The sequence below is a fragment of the Pipistrellus kuhlii genome, unplaced genomic scaffold (genome assembly GCF_014108245.1).
Source record: "Pipistrellus kuhlii isolate mPipKuh1 unplaced genomic scaffold, mPipKuh1.p scaffold_m20_p_1, whole genome shotgun sequence".
Taxonomy (NCBI): Eukaryota; Metazoa; Chordata; class Mammalia; order Chiroptera; family Vespertilionidae; genus Pipistrellus; species Pipistrellus kuhlii.
The window spans coordinates 176,518,707-176,540,698 of record NW_023425404.1 but is presented as its reverse complement, the minus strand read 5'-3'; the positions used below and the strand labels follow the sequence as shown (position 1 = coordinate 176,540,698).

The following is a 21,992-nucleotide window of genomic DNA, read 5'->3' as shown; positions in this document are numbered from 1 at the left end:
GTCCTTCTCATTTACTTCCTCTTATTCCTTTATTCATATCTCTGGCACCTATTTTTTGAATGCCTAGTCTGTGCTAAGCACTGGAAATATAATTGTGAATGAGACACTCATTACTTAGAGCAGTGGTCAGCAAACTGCTCTGCTGACGAATGAGTTTGCAGACCACTGACTTAGGGGGACTGACATCTTAGCTTAAAATAAATGTGATAACTATCTTAAAGGGGGAAGTATGGGGCCGAATTTGGGGGGTTCCAAAGGTCACCTTGAGGAAATGACATCTAAGAACGGAGAGATGAGAACCTAGCCCGGAGTGAGACCTAATGAATGAATCATGCCTGATGGTTAGCCAAGAGGAAGAGCTCTGATTTACTGTGTCCTGGACTTTCATTCAAAGGCGTTTAAACCAACAGGCAATAGGCACTGGGCGAGGCCCTGGTGGACTTACTGGCATTACTTTTGGCTGCTGTGGGCACTGCTGTTTGCCTTCCTGAAGGCCTTGGGGTACTAGTCAAGTGAAAGATGCGTAATAATTGCTCGGCTAACCTGCACAGGTTCCATTCTTATTTCATCCTGCTGAAACAAAACCAGCCAAAATTACCCAGCTCATCCTGGCGATTCCTCCCTGTTGCCTTCATTATTCTGACCTAAGCTCACATGCATGTGACTGTCCTGGCATAGTCACCAAAATCACCTTGAAAGACTGTTACCCAACCAATGCCTTTTAAAAAATATATATATTTTATTGATTTTTTACAGAGAGGAAGGGAGAAGGATAGAGAGCTCGAAACATCGATGAGAGAGAAACATCGACCAGCTGCCTCCTGCACACCCCTTACCGGGGATGTGCCCACAACTAATGTACATGCCCTTGACCAGAATCGAACCTGGGACCTTCTAGTCCACAGACCGACACTCTATCCACTGAGCCAAACCAGTTTCGGCCAACCAATGCCTTTGAGTGACAGCTCTGTCCAAGCCCAAACTGCCCTGGCTCCTGGGGCATTCCTGCATGTTGCCAACTGCCACCTCACTGGGGCCCATTATTGTTTCCAGAGAGTTCACCTTCATGATACATCACAAAGCAAGAAGTCACAGCCTGAAGGACAGAGGAACAGAGAACAGCCGTCACAGAGAGGCTTTACTCAGTTATATGCCTGGGAAAGCAGCCGGACAGAGAAGCATTATCCATATCCTCGGTAAGAGCAGCAAAGTTTTCAATGCCAGAGATTCGGGCCAACTCATTCAGGGCTTCGTTTGACACGTGACTTGATCTATCAGCCAACTATCATGGAACTGCAAGAACCCCCAACCTGAGCTATAAGTGTAGCTTTTTTTGGTGATCTAGGTTTCTTATAAGTCCATGTAGATCTTTGAGACTTGGCATTTGAAAAAGCTAAACAGAGAAACACCGAATCGAGATTTTTCCCAGTGCAATAAAGGGAAACGAGGAATGACAAATATCTGGAAGTAATTTATTTTTAGACTTCTTTCCCCCAGAATCTTTCTGTTCCTCTGATACCATTCCAAGCTTAAAACAGCATCGATCCCCTTCGCTGTGCAGGGTCTGTATTTTGAAATTATGTGGTTTCACAGAAGGTCAAAAGATTCAGCCACCTAAGTGCTTCTGTGAAACAAACAAGCACCGAGCAAGTATTCTGACCACTATTTCGAAATCGCAGCCGTAAGAAAAGGTTCCTTCCCTTGTCCAAAGGGACAGGCCTTCCGTGGCCAGGGTAGTGACTCGGTGTTCGGGTACCCGGACACAAGCAGCCGAAGGCGCTATCCCTCCACAGTCTGTTAGACTTAGTCCTACCTGCCTACAGACACAAAGCCACAGCGAGGTTCTGCCCAGGAAGTTTCCTTTAATTTTAAAACAACCATTTCTCCCAGCCATTTGGCAATGAGTGGGAACCTGTCGTCGGGAGAAGGACTGCTGGCTTCTTACTGCCCCTGTCACTGGGCAAAAATGTACCCAAATCAAGTTCTCCCATACCCGCTGGGCTCTTACACTTCAGCACTGTCCTCATTTTCATGCCCCCGGCCATCAGCCCAGCCAACGGCCAGCCTCCCTGCACACGTGGCAACGCAGCCTCTTCTCTCCCCGGGAGGAGGCCCCTACAGAAATCTTCTGGAGCCTCCCTTTTCCTGGATTTTCCCATTTGCTGTTTGGGATTTAGCCACTAATGACATGTGTCCAGGATATCATCACTACAATGGCTCAAAGGTCAGCATTTGATGAAGGCTCCCATTTTATTATATATGCTCATATTTATTTATTTTTTTACATGCAAATACTGTCTGCAACGAAACCAGATAGAAAATAAACACGCAGTTATTTCCAGGTTACTAAATATGTAGTCACGAGTTCCTCCAAAACTATCTAGGACCAGTGTCTGGTCCGTTTCTAGCACTGAACGCGTTCTAAAAAACACGTATTTGAAGGGAAGCAGCGGCCTTTCGAGCTGACCTTTAATTTGTTATCTAGTGGAAATTGAACAGGCTGGGGTGGGGGAGGAAAGAAAGTTTGAAAGTTATTTCCCTGAACCAGAGCCACCGGTTAGCGAACGCTTTTCATGGAACGCGTCACGGGGTGCAAATCACAAGGTTCCACGTCGCCTCCCGGGACACGGCACCTGGCCCCGCAGTCTGCGCCCCGGCAAACGCCGCTCACCTCCGATCCAGACACCCACAAACCTCAGGCGCAGGTAGATGTTCACTCACTCTCCCTGACACGCCGGTCTCTCTAGTAAAACTGAAAACATTTGCCCGAAACCGATGATCCCGGCGCTCCCTGGACTGGAGCCACCGAAGCACACAGTCTGCCGAGAAATAAAAGGCCCCTTCCCTCCCCTCCCTGCCCCCACCCCCACCCCCCTGCCCCTCGGTAGAAGGGGACCCGGATCGCATGCAATCTGGTTTTTTTAAACATTTCTAAATGCTAAAGGATGAGACACAAGTACCTGCGAACACCTGGAGCTCTCCTCTCTCGGCGGCCGCTCTCTCCTCCCACACTCTGGCGAGGGAATGCCCTTCAGAACCATGGCTCAGTGCTTTTGGTAAATGTTTTACAAGACACGAAACAGCCCGTGTCCCACCCTCAGAGCAAACACCGGAGAGGGAACAGGACAGAATGGTCGCAGAGACAGCCTGTGAAGTACAATAATGCAAATGAACGGGCGGGCTCTGCTAACGAGGGGGTGGGGAGCCCAAACTTTCAAGGGGGGTGGGGGGTGAGCAGGCAGGAAGGCGAGAAGAAGCAAACCCTGACACTGGAAGTGTTGGTTTTATGTGTGTGTGTGTGTGTGTGTGTGTGTGCGCGTGTTGTTGTTGTTTTTCTTTCTTCTTAAAGCGGCCTTATGATAAGCTCATTGTTCTAATCCCCAGCAAGTCTCAGCTTGCTAAAACTAAAAAAGTGTCAAAGGCAAGAGTTGGTAAAGGGTACCGTTCACGGGTGAAGTCTGCAGACACGGCGGTAACTATACGTGTACCGTCTATTTCTATGTATCGGCGCCACTGCCGTTCACACAAACCACCTTCCACCATAAGCAGAATGGACTCCCGCTTTCCTATATCCCTCAAGTAAATTCAGTTAAAACCCAGGTCTGCTCCAAACCAGAAGTTTTGCATTCCATTCAAGTTAACAATTACAACGGGAGGATAACAGGAACTTGCTGGCTCCGAACTATTAGCCGACCCGGGGTGTCAGGTGCCTCTTGGTACCACCGGGGTTAACGAATAAAGAGACAGGTGTTGGGGGGGTGTCCCCACCCCCCCCTTCGGGCTTTACAGAAACGACCCCGATGGCTGGGGTCTGAAGCCCCCGTGGGCAGCACACACCTACGGCGAGCAGGACGGTCTGAGAAAGAAAACAGGTCGTGTTCCCTAGCAACCGCCAAACCCACTCACTGACAGGAGACCCAGGGCGTCTGGAGCAGGAAGAAGTGACTTTGGTTCCAGAACCACACACAAGGCCAGGCCAGGCAGGTAAGAGAGTCCATGCCCTCGTCCTCAACCCCCTTCCAGGGGAAAATATTCCAGAGAACAGACAGCCGTGCCCATCCGAGGGCCTAGAAAGCGGCACAGAGCAGTTCTTGACATTTTCAAAACATCTTAAGAGGAGTTGTAGTTTTTGTTTTTGTCCCCCCTACCTTAAGCACACGGGTCCATCTGGTTTCTGTTTCCTCCTATACAGGTGCCTCAGGTTAGCGCAGTGACTCAGGGCAATTGACTTCCCTAATCTGTGTTGGGTGGGATCCTACAAGACCAGCTATCTATCTGCCTCTCGGGGCGTGGTGAGGGGCCTCCCTGGCCTCCAGCCCGGGCTGACATCTCTCTTACTTTCACATTTTTTAACCTCCGCCTCCTAACCTGCTTTCTGGTCTCCTCCTGACCTCTCCTTCCCTTCTCCCTTTTTTTGCTCATTTTCTTTTCCTTCTTCTTCCTCCCCTTCCTTTTCTGCCTTGTTTCCCTGAGAGAATTCTCATCCTCCCATTTCTTGGATCATTTTATGCAGCAACAGATCAAACCACTTGGGGAGGGCAGGGGTGGTAAAACAGCTGTTTTTATCATACAGATTCCACCAAAGTGAGACCCGAGATCCAGGAAGATGCCACGGCTGGCCAAGGTCACGGAGAAACGCGGGTGGGCTGACACTGAAGCTCAGCGTTGCTGGCAGGCCAGGACTGCCCTGTGCCACCCAGCTAGGCCGCTCCCTGCCCTCACAGTCACCTCCTTAAGGCCCGGCCCCAGGAGTCAGTGCTCCCGCCCCAGGAGTCAGTGCTCCCGCCAACTGCAGCTCATTTCCCCCTCCCGTGGCTCTTCTTATCTCCTTCCTTCTTCCCCCGGGAGCTGGGCTGCCTCTGAGCCTATTTTTAGTGTCTGTCTCACCTGCCCCCAATTCCCCAGGTTCCTGCTGTCCCAGGGTGCCCCTGGGCAAACCCAGCAGGAGCACCTCTCCCCGGGGACATGCCCGCATGACTGGGGATAATGACCACTTCCTAGGAGTCTTTCCTCATTAGTGGCTGTCTGGGGTCACGTATTTGTGTGTATGTCCACGGCTGTCGAGGCCACCACAGCATCCATCTCTGGGCCCCTTAGCATGGAGGCCCGTGCTCACTGCCAAGGAACATACTTGCATTTCGATGAAGGAAACATGGGAAGACAGAGTATAATCCGAAGCAGTACCTCCATGGATTGCACTAACTAAGGTGTGAGTGGGGAGCCTGAGAGGTTACGGTTGCTTTGTCCTTTTTTTTTTTTTTTTTTAAATCAATGGAGTATGATAAAAGTGGTTTATAAAGACAAGATAGCAAAAAAAGCTAGCGATCACGTCACCCCGTGAAATCAACAGCCACCTGCAGGTTTTCTGCCGCTCGGTGCTCAGAACCTGTTCGGCCCTGTTCAACTACTCTCTCTTCCCCCGCCTTTCCTCCTTATCCCAAAGACAATCTGTCCTGTTCCCTCGGAAATCTGTGAACAAACCTATTCATAGGCAGTATGGATTCCCCCACTTCACTTCCGGGAAGCCTTACTGTTCATTTCTTTTTTTCTCTCTCCTGTGGCCATAAAGTGGAAGCTTGACTTTAAACGCTGTAGGTGGTGTTAAAATTCCTTGTGTTGCACACAGCACTCGGTGGGTGTGCTATTGTATTCAAATAGGATATCTCCAGCAGCTCAGAGACTAAATTCTGTGGCCCTGAGGAAGCACTGTGCCTTCTAGACAACAGGAATGTTTTATAACAACGTTTTCCCACTTCAGTCACGCAAATCTGAGTTGAGATTTTGCTCCATTGTTCTAAGCATGCAGGTATACCCTGGGATCTTTAGCTGCTGTGGTCTGACAGGGCAGAATGGCCAGCCTCTGGGCCTGCCAAGGTAGCTCCCTGGGCCTCGACCAGGGTCTCTGCCAGTTCTAGGGGCCTCCTTCTAGTCTGGATATCCTTGGGGCTAACATCGATTTGGTCTGCAGGATGGCCCCAGATTCTGAAAGGGGTTTTGATCGCCCGTGGATACTAAGAGATAGGAGAGGAGGAAGCAGCAGGAGGGTAAGAACCCGATTCACTGGAGCCCCTTCCGTTCTTCAGAGCCTCAGAATGTGGCCCCCCCAAACTGCTCATCGCCCACTCCGGCCTACACTCAGACCCTATGCAGGGTCCCAAAGGCCCTTGGTGCTTTCCCGAAGGAAAAGTCCACTGACATGGTTTCAAATTCTGCAGTGCAACTGCCCTTCATGAAACTCTTTTCTAGAGTTTGGGTTTAGAATCAAAGAACAATGTTCACAATGATTTGAAAAGGCTGCGAAAGTACTCCCCCTTTCCCAACTGTATGTCTTTGTGAAGCTAAATTTTCTTTATATATATTTTGATGAAAATAACATATCTCAACAGATTCAAAACAAAGCACATATAAGAGCCCTAACCGGTTTGGCTCAGTGGATAGAGAGTCGGCCTGCAGACTGAAGGGTCCCAGGTAGGATTCCGGTTAAGGGCATGTATTGTAGTTGCGGGCACATCCCCAATAGTAGGTGTGCAGGAGGCAGCTGATCGATGTTTCTAACTCTCTATTCCTCTCCCTTTCTCTCTGTAAAAAATCAATAAAATATATTTAAATTTTTTAAAAAAAGAATACAGCTGACTTCTATCAAGCCAGTCTTTAAAGAGATTTAGGGAGGGAAGAAGATTTGCAATAACATAAATGATGCTCTCTTCTCACCATCCACTTAGTTTGGAAATACACTGTTTTTCATAAAAATGTTATTTATGGCAATGAGAGATTTTACTATTGTTATTTTTGAAGGATTATTAAGTAATTTTAATTTCTTAAGTTTGAGTTTCTAATGTGACAAATAGCAAACAGATACTGCCCACGTAAATAAGAGCAAATTTCTAAGAATGTAAAGAGAGGGTTGCTAAATTTAGCAGTGAAAAACGCAGGACATGCAGTTAAATGAGTTTCGGATAGACAACAAATGATATTTTGGTATAAGTATCCATGCAATATTTGAGTCATACTGATACTTAAAAAAATATATATTGCTTATCTGAAAAGTTTAGATTTAATTGAGTATCCTTTATTTTACTTGCCTAAGATATGCTGAGCCCCAAACATTTAAGAAACACTGCACTAGCCCCTGTCCCTCACATTTGTGCTGAAGCATTCGTTACAATATTTACTATGCATCTGCTGTGTACCAGGCCCAGTGCTAAATCCTTGACATTTATGACCTCTTCCAACATCTCCAAACGCTAGGTGGCAAGCACTATTATAATCCCTATTTTATAAATGAGAAAACAGAAACCCAAATAACTCAAGTGAAGCTAATAAGGGAAGACTGGAACCCACCTGCTCAGACACCAACATCTTAGTTTGCAGCTACAAGGCTCACACTGAAATCTGAATAATGGAGATACCCAAAGACAATGGATTTTTTTTTTCCTGTATATTTGCATCTCAAATTTTAGTAAATCAATTTCTATCGCTTACCTTCTCTCCCCCTCTCTCTTTGTCTAACAGTTCTGTGCTCTGCTATCAGAACAATGGTGAAAACCAAGACTGTGAGTCCAATGTAAAGGAATTCTACCCAGAAATGGCCATCAGCACTTTTACTTGGTGCTGACTTTCCGTTCGATGCTTCTCTGGGCTTGGAATTCTAAAATGGAGCAATGGTGCACAGGCTCTCCTCATTACTATTGGTTGAAGCCACGGTTAGCTTTTTTTTGGTACAATTTTGGTCTTTTGCCCACGATTTTCGGTTGACTTTTTTTCGTTTCAAAAGTCGTCTTATATGCCGGAAAATACGGTATATATGTATATAGATAGATATTGATTTCAGAAAGGAAGGGAGAGAGAGAGAGAAACATCAATGATGAGAGAGAATCATGGATCAGCTGCCTCCTGCATGTCCCCTACTAGGGGTCAAGCCCACAACACAGGTGTGTGCCCTTAAATGGAATCGAACCCGTGACCCTTCAGTCTTCAGGCCAAAGCTCTATCCCCTGAGCCAATCCAGCTAGGGCGAAAGTAAATTTTTTTATGATCCAGTATGGAGCAAGGGCATACTCTCCACTGTGCCACAAGATCTGCAAATAGAGAAATAAATCCAACTGTAGACAAATTAGGGTCTATAATGTAATGGAGAAAGTGACGAACCTAAGGCAGAGAGAGAGATATATATACTAGTCTTTCAGATGGAAAATATTTTTAAATTGATTTTAGAAGGAGGACGGGGGAAGAGAGAGGGAAAAAGAAAGAGAGAGAGATCAATTTATTGTTTCACTTATTTATGTATCCATTGGTTGACTCCTGTATGTGATGTGCCCTGATCTGGGAACCTGCAACCTTGGTGTATGGGGAAGATGCTATAACCAACTGAGCTACCCAGCCAGGGCTAGGGAAAGTTTTTTTTTAAAACAATGGGAAGATTTACCTTTCAAATAGTTTTTGTTTTGTACATTTGTATTTTTAGATGAGGCACACTGGGTTATACTAAGGGCAGTTGTGTATACAGAGGCCCAAAGACAATTAAGAGAGAGAGAGAGAGAGAGAGAGAGAGAGAGAGAGAGAGAGAGCGAGCGCGCGCGCGCGAGCACGCGTGCCTAGGAGGAAAGAGGGTTTGGGGAAATCCAAGGGCTGGAACACCTGGCCATGGGGCATTCAGAGGGGAAAAAAAGAAGAATTTTTTTATTTTTAAAACTGCCAACTTTGCAGTTCCTCTCAAGTCCCATCAGGGAGGCTTCTGTCTCAGTTCAAGCCCGGCCCAGCCCTGCCCAAAGCTTGTTAGTGAGGCTCTTTATCGCCCAGTCAATCTAGATCTTTCAAGGGCTGAACTGCCATCTAAGGCAGGAAAAAGAATAAATTGAGATGCAAGGCTGGGCTCCCTCCTAGATAAAGTCCGGAGGCCAAGGCTTCTCAGGGCTCTCCCTTTCAAGGGCCTTCAGAATCTATTCCGGTGAATGCTGAATGTCAAGGGGGACACAGCCAGAGAGGGACTCATCCCATTTCCAAAGGCAAGACCAGAACACACAGACTCTGGGTCCAAGGCCTCACTTTCTTTTTTTCTTTTTTTTTAATATACTTCATCGATTTTTTTACAGAGAGGAAGGGAGAGAGATAGTTAGAAACATCGATGAGAGAGAAACACCCATCAGCTGCCTCCTGAACATCCCCAACTGAGGATGTGCCCGCAACCAAGGTACATGCCCTTGACCGGAATCGAACCTGGGACCTTTCAGTCCGCAGGCCAACGCTCTATCCACTGAGCCAAACCGGTTTCTGCTCTAAGGCCTCACTTTCTGCCTTTAGAACAGAGACAAAGGCCCTGCCTGCTTCAGGGGTAAGCTCCCCACCAGGCAGCTGCCTTTCCCCATCTTTGGGATTCTCTAAAGCATAATAGCAGAGTTTCCTATCCCCGTGTTTGAGCCATAGGCCCTATGACATTTCTGAAAGCCACTGCCCTTGAAAAGTGGTTGGATCTGGACATGAAGGTCATGAGCCACCAGTGTAGAGCCAGATGGTGCGTGTTTTAGCTTTGAAGGCCATATGGTTTCTGTTACATATTATTCTTTCTTTTTCTTGTTTTACAAGCCTTAAAAATGTAAAAACCATTCTAAGATACATATAAAACACACAAAAACAGACAGCACAGTGGGCCATCGTTTGCTGAGCCCTCACATAGAGCACGAGGTGGGCAGCGCAATCCGTTGAGTGACTTCTGCCTGCAGTTCCGTTGAGTATAGTGTTAAAACACTGGGTAGCTATTACACCACCTTCTCAGGGCAAAGTCTACCTAATCCTCCGTCACCATTGCCCAAGTCTGACATTCTCTGCTTGTGGAGTCGTCTCACCTTTGCTAGGATCCTCTTCAAAACAAAATTTAGCTGTAGATCTGGCAGAAAATTAAGTCCTCAAATGACAGTCATACATTTGGAAAATGAGATAAATAGGATTTCAAATAAGCTAGAATATGTTTTTAATCTGCTGGTCTTTATTCTGTGTGTGCGCGCATGTTTTGCTTAAAATTAAGCGAACACTCCGTAGATATCACAAAATTCCAAATGAGGAAGAATCCTCTGATACTGTCGGATTTATAACTTTTTATACTTGCAGAAACTATGACCTACTTCGGTTAAATGAGATATTCCAAGTCACATAGTGACAGGCGGGAAAGCTGGGGCCAGAAAGTTGGTATCCTGATTTCCAAATCAGCTCTCTTTCTGCTACTGTATTTTATAGCGCATTGTCAAATTAGTACTAAAAACTCAGTTCAACAAGTAGTTAGAAAGTGTTTCCAACATCCCCAGGACCGGTGGGTGCTGTAGGGATACAAAAGAAGTGTAAGAAGATTCCTGCTCGTAAGATGCATTTGCTCTCTGAGAAAAGAAGGCACGCGCGCGCGCGCGCGCGCGCGCACACACACACACACACACACACACACACACACACACATTCTATCTTACATTGTTATGTGACTATTTGGCTAGCACAAGGCTAGTAGAAGTTTCTGAAATGGCAGAGCAGTTCTCTACCCTTGCTGCACACATTACATTGTCCAGTAGCCATATGGGGTTATTGATCACTTGAAATGTGGGTAGTGCAACTAAATGTGGAAACTTCCATTGCATTTAATTTTAAGAAATCTAAATTTAAATAGCCGCATGTAGCTAGTGGCTAGCATGGTGGACCTCACAGGGTCTAAAAGAATGATTATCGGCCTGGATGGAAGGCGTGTACACATTCTGTCATTCCTCCCTCTCATACTATGGCACAAACCACTGCTGATCACAGAACTCTTTCCCTCTGAGCATCGGGGCTCTCGGGAGAGTCTCCATGCAACATATTTTCAACTGCCTGGACCTGATATATAACACAAAGCCTATCTGTCATCCCAGACACAGGCAGAAGGTGACGAAAGTGAGCTGGAGGAGAAGCACTTGAGTTGAACCTAGAAAGACAACATCTGGACGGGTAAAGAGGAAAGGGCAGGGTTGGGAGAAGGGGGAGGGGGCTCTCGCGTAGAGAACAGCGTGAGCAGAGGCACTGGGTAGTGCTCTCCTGGATCAGTGCTGGGGTGGGTGCTGGCAGGTAGGAAGGAGGATTGTGTTGGGTGTGGCAGAGATAAGGGGACGGGCAGACAGGTGGGGCTAGATTAAGGCGACCTTTGGATTCCAGGAGTTTGGACTTTTCTCCAGAGCACTAGGTACCCTGAACATTTAAGCAGAAGCATGATTTTAGGAAGACAAATCTGATAACAAGCCACAGAATGGGTTTCAATACACACACACACACACACACACACACACACACACACTCACACACACACACACACACACTCAGGGACCAGGGAGGAGGCTATTCCACTATGGTTTTTGGTTTTCCCTTAGGAAATAAATATTTATTGAATAATTTGTATAAGTCACAGAAAAGCAGATATAGTTAAACTAGACCTCTACCGTTAAAACTCAACCTCTTTGGCATTTTGATGTGGTTTCTTCAAGTGTCCCACCGCTCCCTTTTTCCAAGGCTACTGCAATAATTTAGGAATAAAGTTAGGACTAGGACTAGGAAGGTGGGAGTGTGAATAAAGAGGAAACCTGTTTTAAGTAAGGCAGCAGGGTCAAGAGGGAGGGGCCTGAGTGCTAGGCATGGCATGGACTGCCTCTCTCTCAACCCTTGGACTTGGTCTCCTCATTTTAGAATCAAGGTACTAGTCTAGGTTCCTCTGGTGTCTAATTAAGGATCAGATGAGATTTTTGAGACTACCCCTCAAGACCTAAAGAGGAACTAAAATACATGCATGTGTATGTCTATGTGGATTCTAAGTGAAAAAAATACATATACACAGCAGGGGTTGTCCTAAGACAACATTGTCCCCTAGGCCTTTAGGTTGCACCAACAGCATAGAGCCCATTGCAGCCTGCAAGATTTTAGGTGCCAAGTAACTGAACTCTATATTCCGGGCAGCGTATTGTAAGAATGTGCAGATGCAGTTCCCAGGGTATGTCATGAGGCCCTGTAAGCAGGTAATTCCTTTTCAGAGAGGACTGGGCCAAGCAGGAACAGCATCTGCCAAGAAGCCAAAGGTGTTTAAGGCCCAAGCCATCTTCTCAGACAACAGGAAAAGCAAAAACAAAAAACAACTGCTAGCAAACACAGATTATGTTCTCTGAAAGAAGCAGCACAGAGCCCTGGCCAAGCAGCTCAGTTGGTTACAGTGTCGTCCCTATAGGTCGAGGTTGTGGGTTTCATCCCTGGTCAGAGAACATACAAGAATCAACCAACGAATGCAATATGGGTGGAACAACAAATTTCTCTCTAATAAATACTGTAAATAAATAAATAAATACATACATATATATATATTTTTTTTTAATTTATTTTTTTTTAAAGGAGTTGTAGCCAGTTCCTTAGTGAGGGGGATGTGGAGGCCAACTTAGAACCCCCTTTTATAATTTTCATATTCAACTGTATACAGTTTCTACTTCTGAGTGTAGGAGCTGTTATTTTTAAAAAATATTTTAAAAATATTTTATTGATTTTTTACAGAGAGGAAGGGAGAGGGATAGAGAGCTAGAAACATTGATGAGAGAGAAACATCAACCAGCTGCCTCCTGCACACCCCCCACTGGGGATGTGCCCACAACCAATGCTCGTGCCCTTGACCGGAATCGAACCTGGGACCCTTTAGTCCGCAGGCTGATGCTCTATCCACTGAGCCAAACCGGTTTCGGCAGGATCTGTCATTTTTAATACAGTCCTTTGTCTTTTTACGGAACCATGTAAACCATGAACTCCTAGGGACTCACCAGTTAATGAACTCTGGTTAAGGAGCATGCCTTTTCCCAAGGACCACTTGGCCCTCCAAGAGGCTAGTAGTTAAAAAGTGTACGCTCTTGTTCGGCCAGTGTGTCTCAGTGGTTAAGCATTGACCTATGAACCAGGAAGTCACAGTTTCATTCTTGGCCATGGCACATGCCCTGGTTATGGGTTTGATCCCCAGTAGGCGGCATGCAGGAAGCAGCCAATCAATGATTCCCTCTCATCATTGATGTTTCTATCTCTATCTCCCTTTCCCTTCCTCTCTGAAATCAAGAAAAATATATTCAAAATATAAATAAAAAGTGTAGGCTTTGGCCTTAGACTGGCCTCGGTGTGTGTACCAGTGTTGCCATGTACTAACTGTATGACCTTGCAGAAGTGATATTCTCTTTCATTCCTCAGTTTCCTTATTTGACTAACATCTACCTTATGAGATTACTGTAGAAATTAAATGAGGACATGCAAGTAAAAGACAATGCCCGGTAATCCCACTCCTAGAAATATATCCCAAGAAACTAGAAACACCAATCAGAAAGGATATATGCACCCCTATGTTCATAGCAACACAATTTACAATAGCTAAGATTTGGAAACAGCCTAAGTGCTCATCAGAAGATGAGTGGATTAAAAAACTGTGGTACATCTACACAATGGAACACTATGCTGCAGTAAAAAAGAAGGAATTCTTATCATTTGCAACAGCATGGATGGAACTAAAGAGCATTATGCTAAGCAAAATAAGCCAGTCAGAGAAAGATAAATATCACATTATCTCACTTATTTATGGAATATAATTAACAACATAAACTGATGAACAAAAACAGATCCAGAGACAGAGAAGCATCGATCAGACCATCAAACCTCAGAGGGAAGGTAGGGGAGGGTGGGGGTAATGGGGAGAGATCAACCGAAGGACTTGTATGCATGCATATAAGCCTAACCAAGGACACAGACACTAAGGGGTGAGGGCATGAGTGGGGGGAGTGGGGGGACAATGAGGGGATAAGGACACATATGTAATACCTTAATCAATGAAGAAAGAAAAAAGAGAGACAATGCAAGTAAAAGGTTTCTTTTGAGTGAGCCCTCAATAAATGTTATCATTATTTATCATTTATTTTCACCATCACCTCTAGAGTTCCTTTTTAACTCTAACATGTTATGATTCTAAGGATCATTTAGTGGCTGTCTGCACAAATGGAGATGGACAGAATCAGTAGCTACTCACCTGCCTAGATGTAAAAGTCTGTTCAGCTCCCTTTCACCCCAGCCTGAGTCTTTAATAACCACTCCATTCTTTCCTTAAAATGTCCATTTTATTGAACTTGACCTTAGTTTCATAAGGACCTAACTTATTTTGCAGATAGAATTTTTGTTATTCATATATATGTGTGTGTGTGTGTGTGCTTTTTTTTTTATTATTGATTATTTTACAGAGAGGAAGAGAGAGAGATAGTTAGAAACATCAACGAGAGAGAATCATCGATCAGCTGCCTCTTGCACACCCCCTACTGGGGATGTGCCCGCAACCAAGGTACATGCCCTTGACCGGAATTGAACCCGGGACCCTTCAGTCCGCAGGCCGACGCTCTATCCAATGAGCCAAACCGGTTTCAGCAATTTTTGTTATTCTTAATAAAGCAATGTGCTTGTTCTGTTACTGTTATTTCTTGGCAGCAAAGACACCCATGAGTATGGCCAAAGCAAAATAAGCCAGTCAGAGAAAGATAAATATCACACATCAGACATGCCATTTCTGTCTGCCCTTCCTGAAGCAACTGCTACCCCAGCGGGGAGGGCAAACTGCATGGACCAAAGCACAGCCTTGGCTGAGGCCCCAATGCAGCATAGCGTTGATACACATCTAATGACAGTTTGAAGACCTCGTTCTTGGAAACTTCAGGGCTGACTTTTGAGAGGTGCCTATGAAATTTGCCTAAAGGGTCGATGCTGACTTTAGCCACGATTCCAGCCTCATGACCTTGGAGAATTCTCCCTGCTTTCCACAGCATCCAATGTCCTCCAACAAAGCATAATGCCATCGTTGGCTTGTTATTCTGCCAAAAGACACACACATCTTGTTGATGCTCACAGCTTTCCTCTTCCTCGTCCTTCCTGGGAATAAGCCTCTTCCTTTTAGGAAGACAGTCCTCCTTTTGTAGGTGGACGTCCGCTTGTCAGCCATCATGTCATTGGTTGGGTCATGGCCCACAGCCAACCACTCTACCTTCTCCGTTTTAAAAACAGGTTAGGTGGTTTTACAAACAGCAAGTCATCAAGGAGCAGACTGCCAAAGGAACCGCCAGCTCTACGAAACTTTTGCCATATGAAACCTTTTCCCGTGTGGATGAAATAATTTTAAAGGGAAATCATCCAATTTGCCCCCCAACAAACCGCCCCCCGGGAAAGCTTGTTATTCCCTATGAGAATCCGTTTTCCCAAACCTTTGTCCATTTGGCTCTGGGAAACAACCTCGGGATCATCTTAGTTACAGAAATGCCTTGTTCTGAAGTCACTGGTTGGTTGACAGTAACTACAACGGGCTATGGGTGAGCTGGGCCCGATTACTCTGACACTAAGTCTTTTTTGGAAAGTTCTTCAGCTTGTATCACCATGGTAATTACATATGGATCGTTATAAACTGCCAAGGACTTCAGGGTTACTTCTGTTCAACTGGATCAGAGATCAGAAAAAAAGTAACATGTCCAGACAACAAAGCGATGAATTTACTCTCTGGTACATGTGGATACGGATGAGAAAAGAGGATCCATTAACTTCCACTGCATTTTCAAACATGCCATTAAATATGTGAGTTATGATGTTGCTTGTTCAAACTCCTGTTTTATTATTAACTAGAAGCCCGATGCATAAAAATGTGCGCAGGAGTAGGCCTTTCTTCCCTGGCTGACGGCACGGGCTTCCTCCGGCACCCGAGCCTGGGACCTGGGCTGCTCCCCTCCTCTGGCCGCCAGCAGATACCCAGGACCTGGGCTGGCCTCCCTCAGGCCCCAGCTTCATCAGGAAGGACGTCCAGTCCAACTAGCATATTACCCTTTTATTATTATAGCTATTTCCTCTTAAACTCCTCTGGGGCAAAGATCATGTATGAAGCAGCTTTGTATCCCTCTATACCTGCCCCCATATCTTTCGTATCTTTTCCTGTGGGGGTCCTTTGTAGGTTTATTAAACTTTGTAGGTTTAATAAACAGGCTTTTATTCCCCCTCTGTGTAGTAATAAGTTACATGGTACCAAGTAAATATTAAAAAAAGTAACATGTGATGGAAAAACATCGCTTCTATGTTCAAGTGGAAAAGCAGAAAAATCACATTTAAAATCTGCTTGTAGGGATTGTCTTCAACATCCTGGTGTCACTTGGTGACAGGTCCTTATTGGTAGTGACTAAACAAAAGAGAATCTGTTTCAACGCTTTTGCTTGACCTTTGCGTGTATTAGTTCTTTAGTAAGTTTCCTTCATACAGACCACAGGAGTTGTACAAAGCTTACCTTAAGCCCTCTTTGAGTTACAATTTTCCATCTTGGGGGAAAAAAATTATAGGAAAGTCATTTTCTAAAATGTCTACCTTCGGATAAATTTTAGGGATTTGGGGGAAATCTGTTTCTAAGATGATCTGCAACCGCTAAATTGTAGCTATCATTCAGAAGCATGAAGAGCCATTCACAATAGAAAACCTACCTTTCCTCCTTTTCAAAATCAACTTGTATTTTCAATCTGAAGATTAAACAATGTCTACCTTTTAATTTATTAACTGCCTTGGAATAGAAATCTAGGCTATGATGAGTAGAAAAGGGTCAGCATTCAAAATGTTTAGCTATTTAGCCCTAACTGGTTTGGCTCAGTGAATAGAGCCTCGGCCTGCGGACTGAAAGGTCCCAGGTTTGATTCCGGTCAAGGGCATGTACCTTGGTTGCGGGCACATCCCCAGTGGGGGGTGTGCAGGAGGCAGCTGGTCGATGTTTCTCTCTCATCGACGTTTCTAGCTCTCTATCTCTCCCCCTTCCTCTCCGTAAAAAATCAATAAAATATATTTAAAAAAAAAAAAAAAATATATATATATATATATATATATATATATATATTTGATTTTTTTATAAAATCAGGTTCAAGTAGCTGGTCTCTGTCTGTTCTAGGTAAGCCATCTATTTTTAAGAATCTGGCCTTTGGGTGGGGGGAATCGTGCCAATGATGACCCTTTCCTGATACCATCAGGAAAGTAGAGAAAAGAAGAAAACAACACATTTGTTGATGAAAGCAATCTCTCACTGGAAGCTGAGTGCATCCCTGTTGGAGGGAAGTGAGGGAAATTCAGACACAGATCTGGAGAGAATTCAAAGGACTGGCAGGAAAACAGGACTTGAGATCCAGCTCGGGGAAATAACGCTGATAGAAAAGAAAGAATTTATGTCTGAACCACAAGAAGACAAAAAAAAAATCTGATCATCAGTTTGAAATAAATCTCTAAGTGGTTTTAAAGACTCTTCCTGAAATTTGACCAAGTCCTTACAATAGACTTCTGTTTATCTGAATCCTTTCCTCATTAGGTTCATGTGAAATCTTGAACCCGACACTGGCTTGCCTTTTATGAGACCCTAAGGAAAGGCTGTTTCTCACTTGGTGCAGTCACTATCATCTGCCCCCCATCTCCCTCTCAACCATTCCTTCTCCTTCCGGGTCTCAGTTAAAATACCACTTAAATTCCAAAAAACTTTCCCTGGTAGCTGCCCCTCCCACCGACAATGAGGTTAAGGCCTCCAATTTCCAACTTCCTTAACTCCTTACACTTCTTCAATCTACTCACTATTCTTTTATTAGTTAATGTCTGCCTTGAGTATTAGACCTGCTAGCTTCCTGAGGACAGAAATCCAATCCTGTCTGCCTTCATCTCTTAACTACCCAGTGCCTAGCACAGACTGTGGCACATAGCAGGTGCTCAGAAAATGTTTGTTAACTCATTTACCTGTAGCCTACTGATTTCAGCTTTAGTTTTCTATCCTCCAGAGGGGAGGGTCTGAAAATCTTCAAGTCCATAAAAATCAGGCCCATGTAGTTTGGGGAGTATTGCCAACTTGAACTCATTCACAGACCCACGAGTGCTGACAAACCATGCTGAAGGCACAGCACAGTATTTCAGTTGCAAGTCCTGTGATGTGGACTGCTCCAGGGGACCTGGCTTTGGAGAAGAGTGTCTGATTCTGGGCTGTTCTCAGCAGAGTGCCATCGCCACTAATATCAGAATGGTCATCTGGAAGAAATTGTTTTTTTCTCTCAGTATGAGAATCCTAAATTCTTTCTTTGGTAAGGACTAAATTTTTATGGACTCACTCTTGAACAGAAAAAAATATTCACTTCCTACCTTTTTAAAAAAAAACAAAAAACCAATATTCGAACTCTGTGAAAAACAGGAGGTAGAAAACACTTGACATTGGTCACTGGGGATTATCAGAGAAACACTATGTTTCACCACGTCTAAGTTCCAGAAGATGCACCTCAATTTCAGACATGTTAAACTGTGGGATGGAAACACATTCTTCAGCTGATGAAATGCAGTAAACACTACAGGAAAAACTCGTTATTAAAAGCGTTTAAACAAAGTCATTCAAATATAGCTTCTGTCATTCTTTGTGACTATGGAATCTTCTGGAGACATTCATGCCTATAAATACACAGAGCACTGTGGCCTAGTAAATTAAGCAAACACCCGGAAGCAGAACCATATGTGTTGGTCAAAACAAAACAAAAAAAGGGGGCGATTAGCCTGTGAATGTCATATGCAATGCTGAGTACTTTTCTCCTCCCCTGATCATGTTCATCTGAGCCGAGGTGAAGAGGCAGCCGACTTACCAGACCTCTCCGGGAGCCCAGGAATGGCTGGTCTCTGCGGGGTGTCCTGATGCAAAGCGTCCTTCCAAGGCCTCTGTTACGTGAACTGTGAAATGGAAAAGAAAACACCGCTGAACCAGAGACCCGCTAATCTGGGGTATGCCATCGATGCCCGCTAAAAGGGATGGAGGAGGAGGGGTTAGATGAAGAAAGACAGTGTTTAATTATTATCACACATCTCAGTGTGTGCATGGATCACAGGGCCAGCTGCATAACCAGACAGTATAGTAAATTTCTACTGGCGCACATAATGGAGAACATAGGTCAACTGTGCTAGGCCATTCAGGTTCATATTAGCTAAAGGACATTCAAGAAAGAAAATCTTACAAGGAGAGAGCAGGAAAATGTATCAGGAGGTGGAGATCGAGAAGATCGCAGGTTTCTCCGAGTGCTCAAAGCTCAGCTCTACCTCTTGCCACCTGGGGGATCTTGGGCATTTTATTCAACCTCTCTGAGCCTCCTTTAACTCATCTAATTTGGGCCTCATGTAACCCACCTGTGGAGGACATTGTGACAGTAAATATTGTCAGATGACAGATACAAAGCCCGTGGGGCCTCATGTGAAAGAAAACATTCATGGAGGGCAGCTATGGATATTGGATTCATTTCCATTTTTTTCTGCAGAGACACATTAAATTGTGATCTTAAATCACCAAACACTCAAAACAGCATTATGAGCTGTTAATGTTTTAAATGTTCCTTTATTTTTGGCAGCCCTGTATATCTGGCTTTTTTGCCCATATATAACTAATATAATACTACCTAATAAAGAGGGAATAGGCTAATTGGCCCTCACGCTGTTGCAAAGATGGTGGCACCCACAGCCAATAAGGAGGGAATATGCTAATTGACTGCCCCGCCCTCAAATATGGCGGCATAAGATGGCGGCACCCAGTACTCTCAGCCCCCCAGACATCCAGGGCCAGCCTGAGCACAGGCAAGCCTCGGTTGGTGGCTGCCCAGATGCCCAGATGCCCAGATGCCCAGGGCCTCCCAATGCTCAGGTAACCAGGGCCAGCCAAGACTTGTGCTGCTGGTAGTGGCAGGAGCAGAGATGTGATAGGGCATTGCCTTCCCCTGATTACCAGGTCACCTCCCGCCCCTGAGGGCTCCCAGATTGTGAGAGGGGGCAGGCCAGGATCAGCTCATTTATAACTATTCAGCTCTTCTTTTAAGCAAATACACTTGATTAGCTAGGCCTTGTACAGAAGATTTCCTTCTGCTACTTCCCCACAAAGAATGAACAAAACTCCACAAGAATCTCACTCCTGCCTTCTCCAGGAAAGACCATGAGTCCACAACCTACCTCTGGGAAATGAAATACTGAATTCTGCTAACGCCTGTGGTCCAACTCAGCAATCATTCGTTCCAAAGTTCTCCCCAACTCAATGGCCTAATTAACTAAGGTTGAGCTTTTGATTAACATACAGTGGTTGAAGGAACTTTGACCCACAGAAACTTGGCGTCTGCCTTGCTTCTCTGAGTCCAACCTGTGTCACGAATGCCAGCTTCAAGGGTAATAAAGGACCTAGCTGTTTGCTTATTGCAAATGGAGGCGGTGCCATGTCATTACCTGGCTTCTACCTCCGCTGTTCTCTGAACCCTGGACAAAGAAATTTTGCAGCCTGCATGTCAGTTTTCGGAGTGAAAGGATATATATTTCCAAACTGAAAAGCACCTAAATTCTACCTGGCATGTTAACTAAATGTCAGTTGTTTAGCAAACATGAACATGGCCCCAAGATCAAGGTGATCAGAGGGTAGGCCAGGTGCTGGGCAGGTGCAAGTTACGCCTGTCCAGATTCTGCCTGGGTCAAACTGTTCTCCCTGACGGTTCCCGAGTTCCTCTTTATTAATGTGTTACATAAAACACGCAACAGACACAAGGCAGAGGCCACAGAACTTGAGTGTTCGTGTTCTTGCCTGTTATGAGATTAACAGAGTTCCCCAAACTCAGGTGTTGAAGCCCTGGCCCCCTGTATGTCAGAATGACTATAGTTAGAGATAGAGCTTTTAGAGAGGTCATTAACTACTGATAGGAGGTCATCTAGGTGGGCCCTAATCCAATATGATTGATGTGCTTTCTTATAAGAAGAGATTAGGCCGAGACTGGTTTGGCTCAATGGATAGAGCGTCGGCTTGGGGACTGAAGGGTCCCAAGGGCATGTACCTTGGTTGCGGGCATATGCCCAGTAGGGGGTGTGCAAGAGACAGCTGATCGATGACTCTCTCTCATAGATGTTTCTAGCTCTCTATCTCTCTCCCTTCTTCGCTGTACAAAATCAATAAAATATATTTAAAAAAAAAAAAAAAGAGAGAGAGAGAGATTAGGACACATTCATACACAGACCGAGGAACAACCAGGCGAGGACCCAGTGAGAAGGTGGCCAGAGCAAGAGAATGCAGGAGAAACTTAACCGATCGACACCCTGATCCTGGACTTTGAGCCTCCAGAATTCTAGGACTGTGAGAAAATAAATTCCTCTTGTGTAGGCCACCCAATCTGTGGTATTTAGTTATAACAAACAAGCACACTGCTCTACTCCCTGCACCTCTCAACTACGTGTCCCAGGACCAAGCAGGCAACAAATGAGTGAGACAATGAAGTGGTGTAGACCATGGTAAACAGGAGAGAATATGTTCTATCTACAGCCATCAAATTTTAAAACTTTAAAATACTGTGAGGCCACAGAAAACATATTCAGAGCCCAATTATGCTGGTGACACATCAGTTACAATCCCTGGAATAAACCATAGTGGGGCCGGACATTTAATAACCATTGATATTTAAAGACTCACTCTGGACGTTCTCCCTCCAGGGAGCACCCCTGTGCCATTCCCTTCCCCTTCCCTTTCCTCCACAGGCACGTATCCTGTAATCTCTAAGGGACCCCATGAGACTTACAACCGGAGGGGAAATGGTCCTTGTGTCACTGTCCTAAGTATGATCCTAGGCCAGACACTGGGCATCGCAGTGCTGAATAAATCAGGTGCCTTCTCTGCCTCCGTGGAGTGTAATGGCCTGGATAGACAGTCCAGGTATTGAGCCAGGCTAGAAATACCAAGCTGAAAAGACACAGTTGTCACCCTCTAGGAGGGCACAGATTAGCAGGGCACAGAGATGCAACAAGAACATGATAAGACAATACGACCCCAGCTTAATACACAAGAAGCCATGCAAAGTGGGGAGAAAATGATTCCATGTCAGTTGAGGTTAGTTGAAGAAGATGTGAGCCAACTCCTGAAGGATGAGGTGCAGCTTGTCTGGCAAACCAGGGTT

The 21,992-nt window shown here is 45.1% G+C and overlaps 1 protein-coding gene across 6 annotated transcripts in view; it reads right to left on the bottom strand.

Annotated features, from left to right (window-relative positions):
* RBM47 (RNA binding motif protein 47) overlaps positions 1 to 21,992 on the bottom strand; it is a 165,957-nt gene that overhangs the window by 83,348 nt on the left and 60,617 nt on the right. For 4 of the 6 annotated variants that reach the window (XM_045573184.1, XM_045573183.1, XM_036417903.2 and 1 more), the window contains exon 2: positions 18,675 to 18,759. The gene's annotated coding sequence lies outside the window, so the exon portion shown is untranslated. Of the gene's footprint in view, positions 1 to 2,960; positions 3,092 to 4,148; positions 4,249 to 18,674; positions 18,760 to 21,992 lie in introns of those variants that run through there. The other 2 variants (XM_036417930.2, XM_036417921.2) reach the window with 2 other exon arrangements.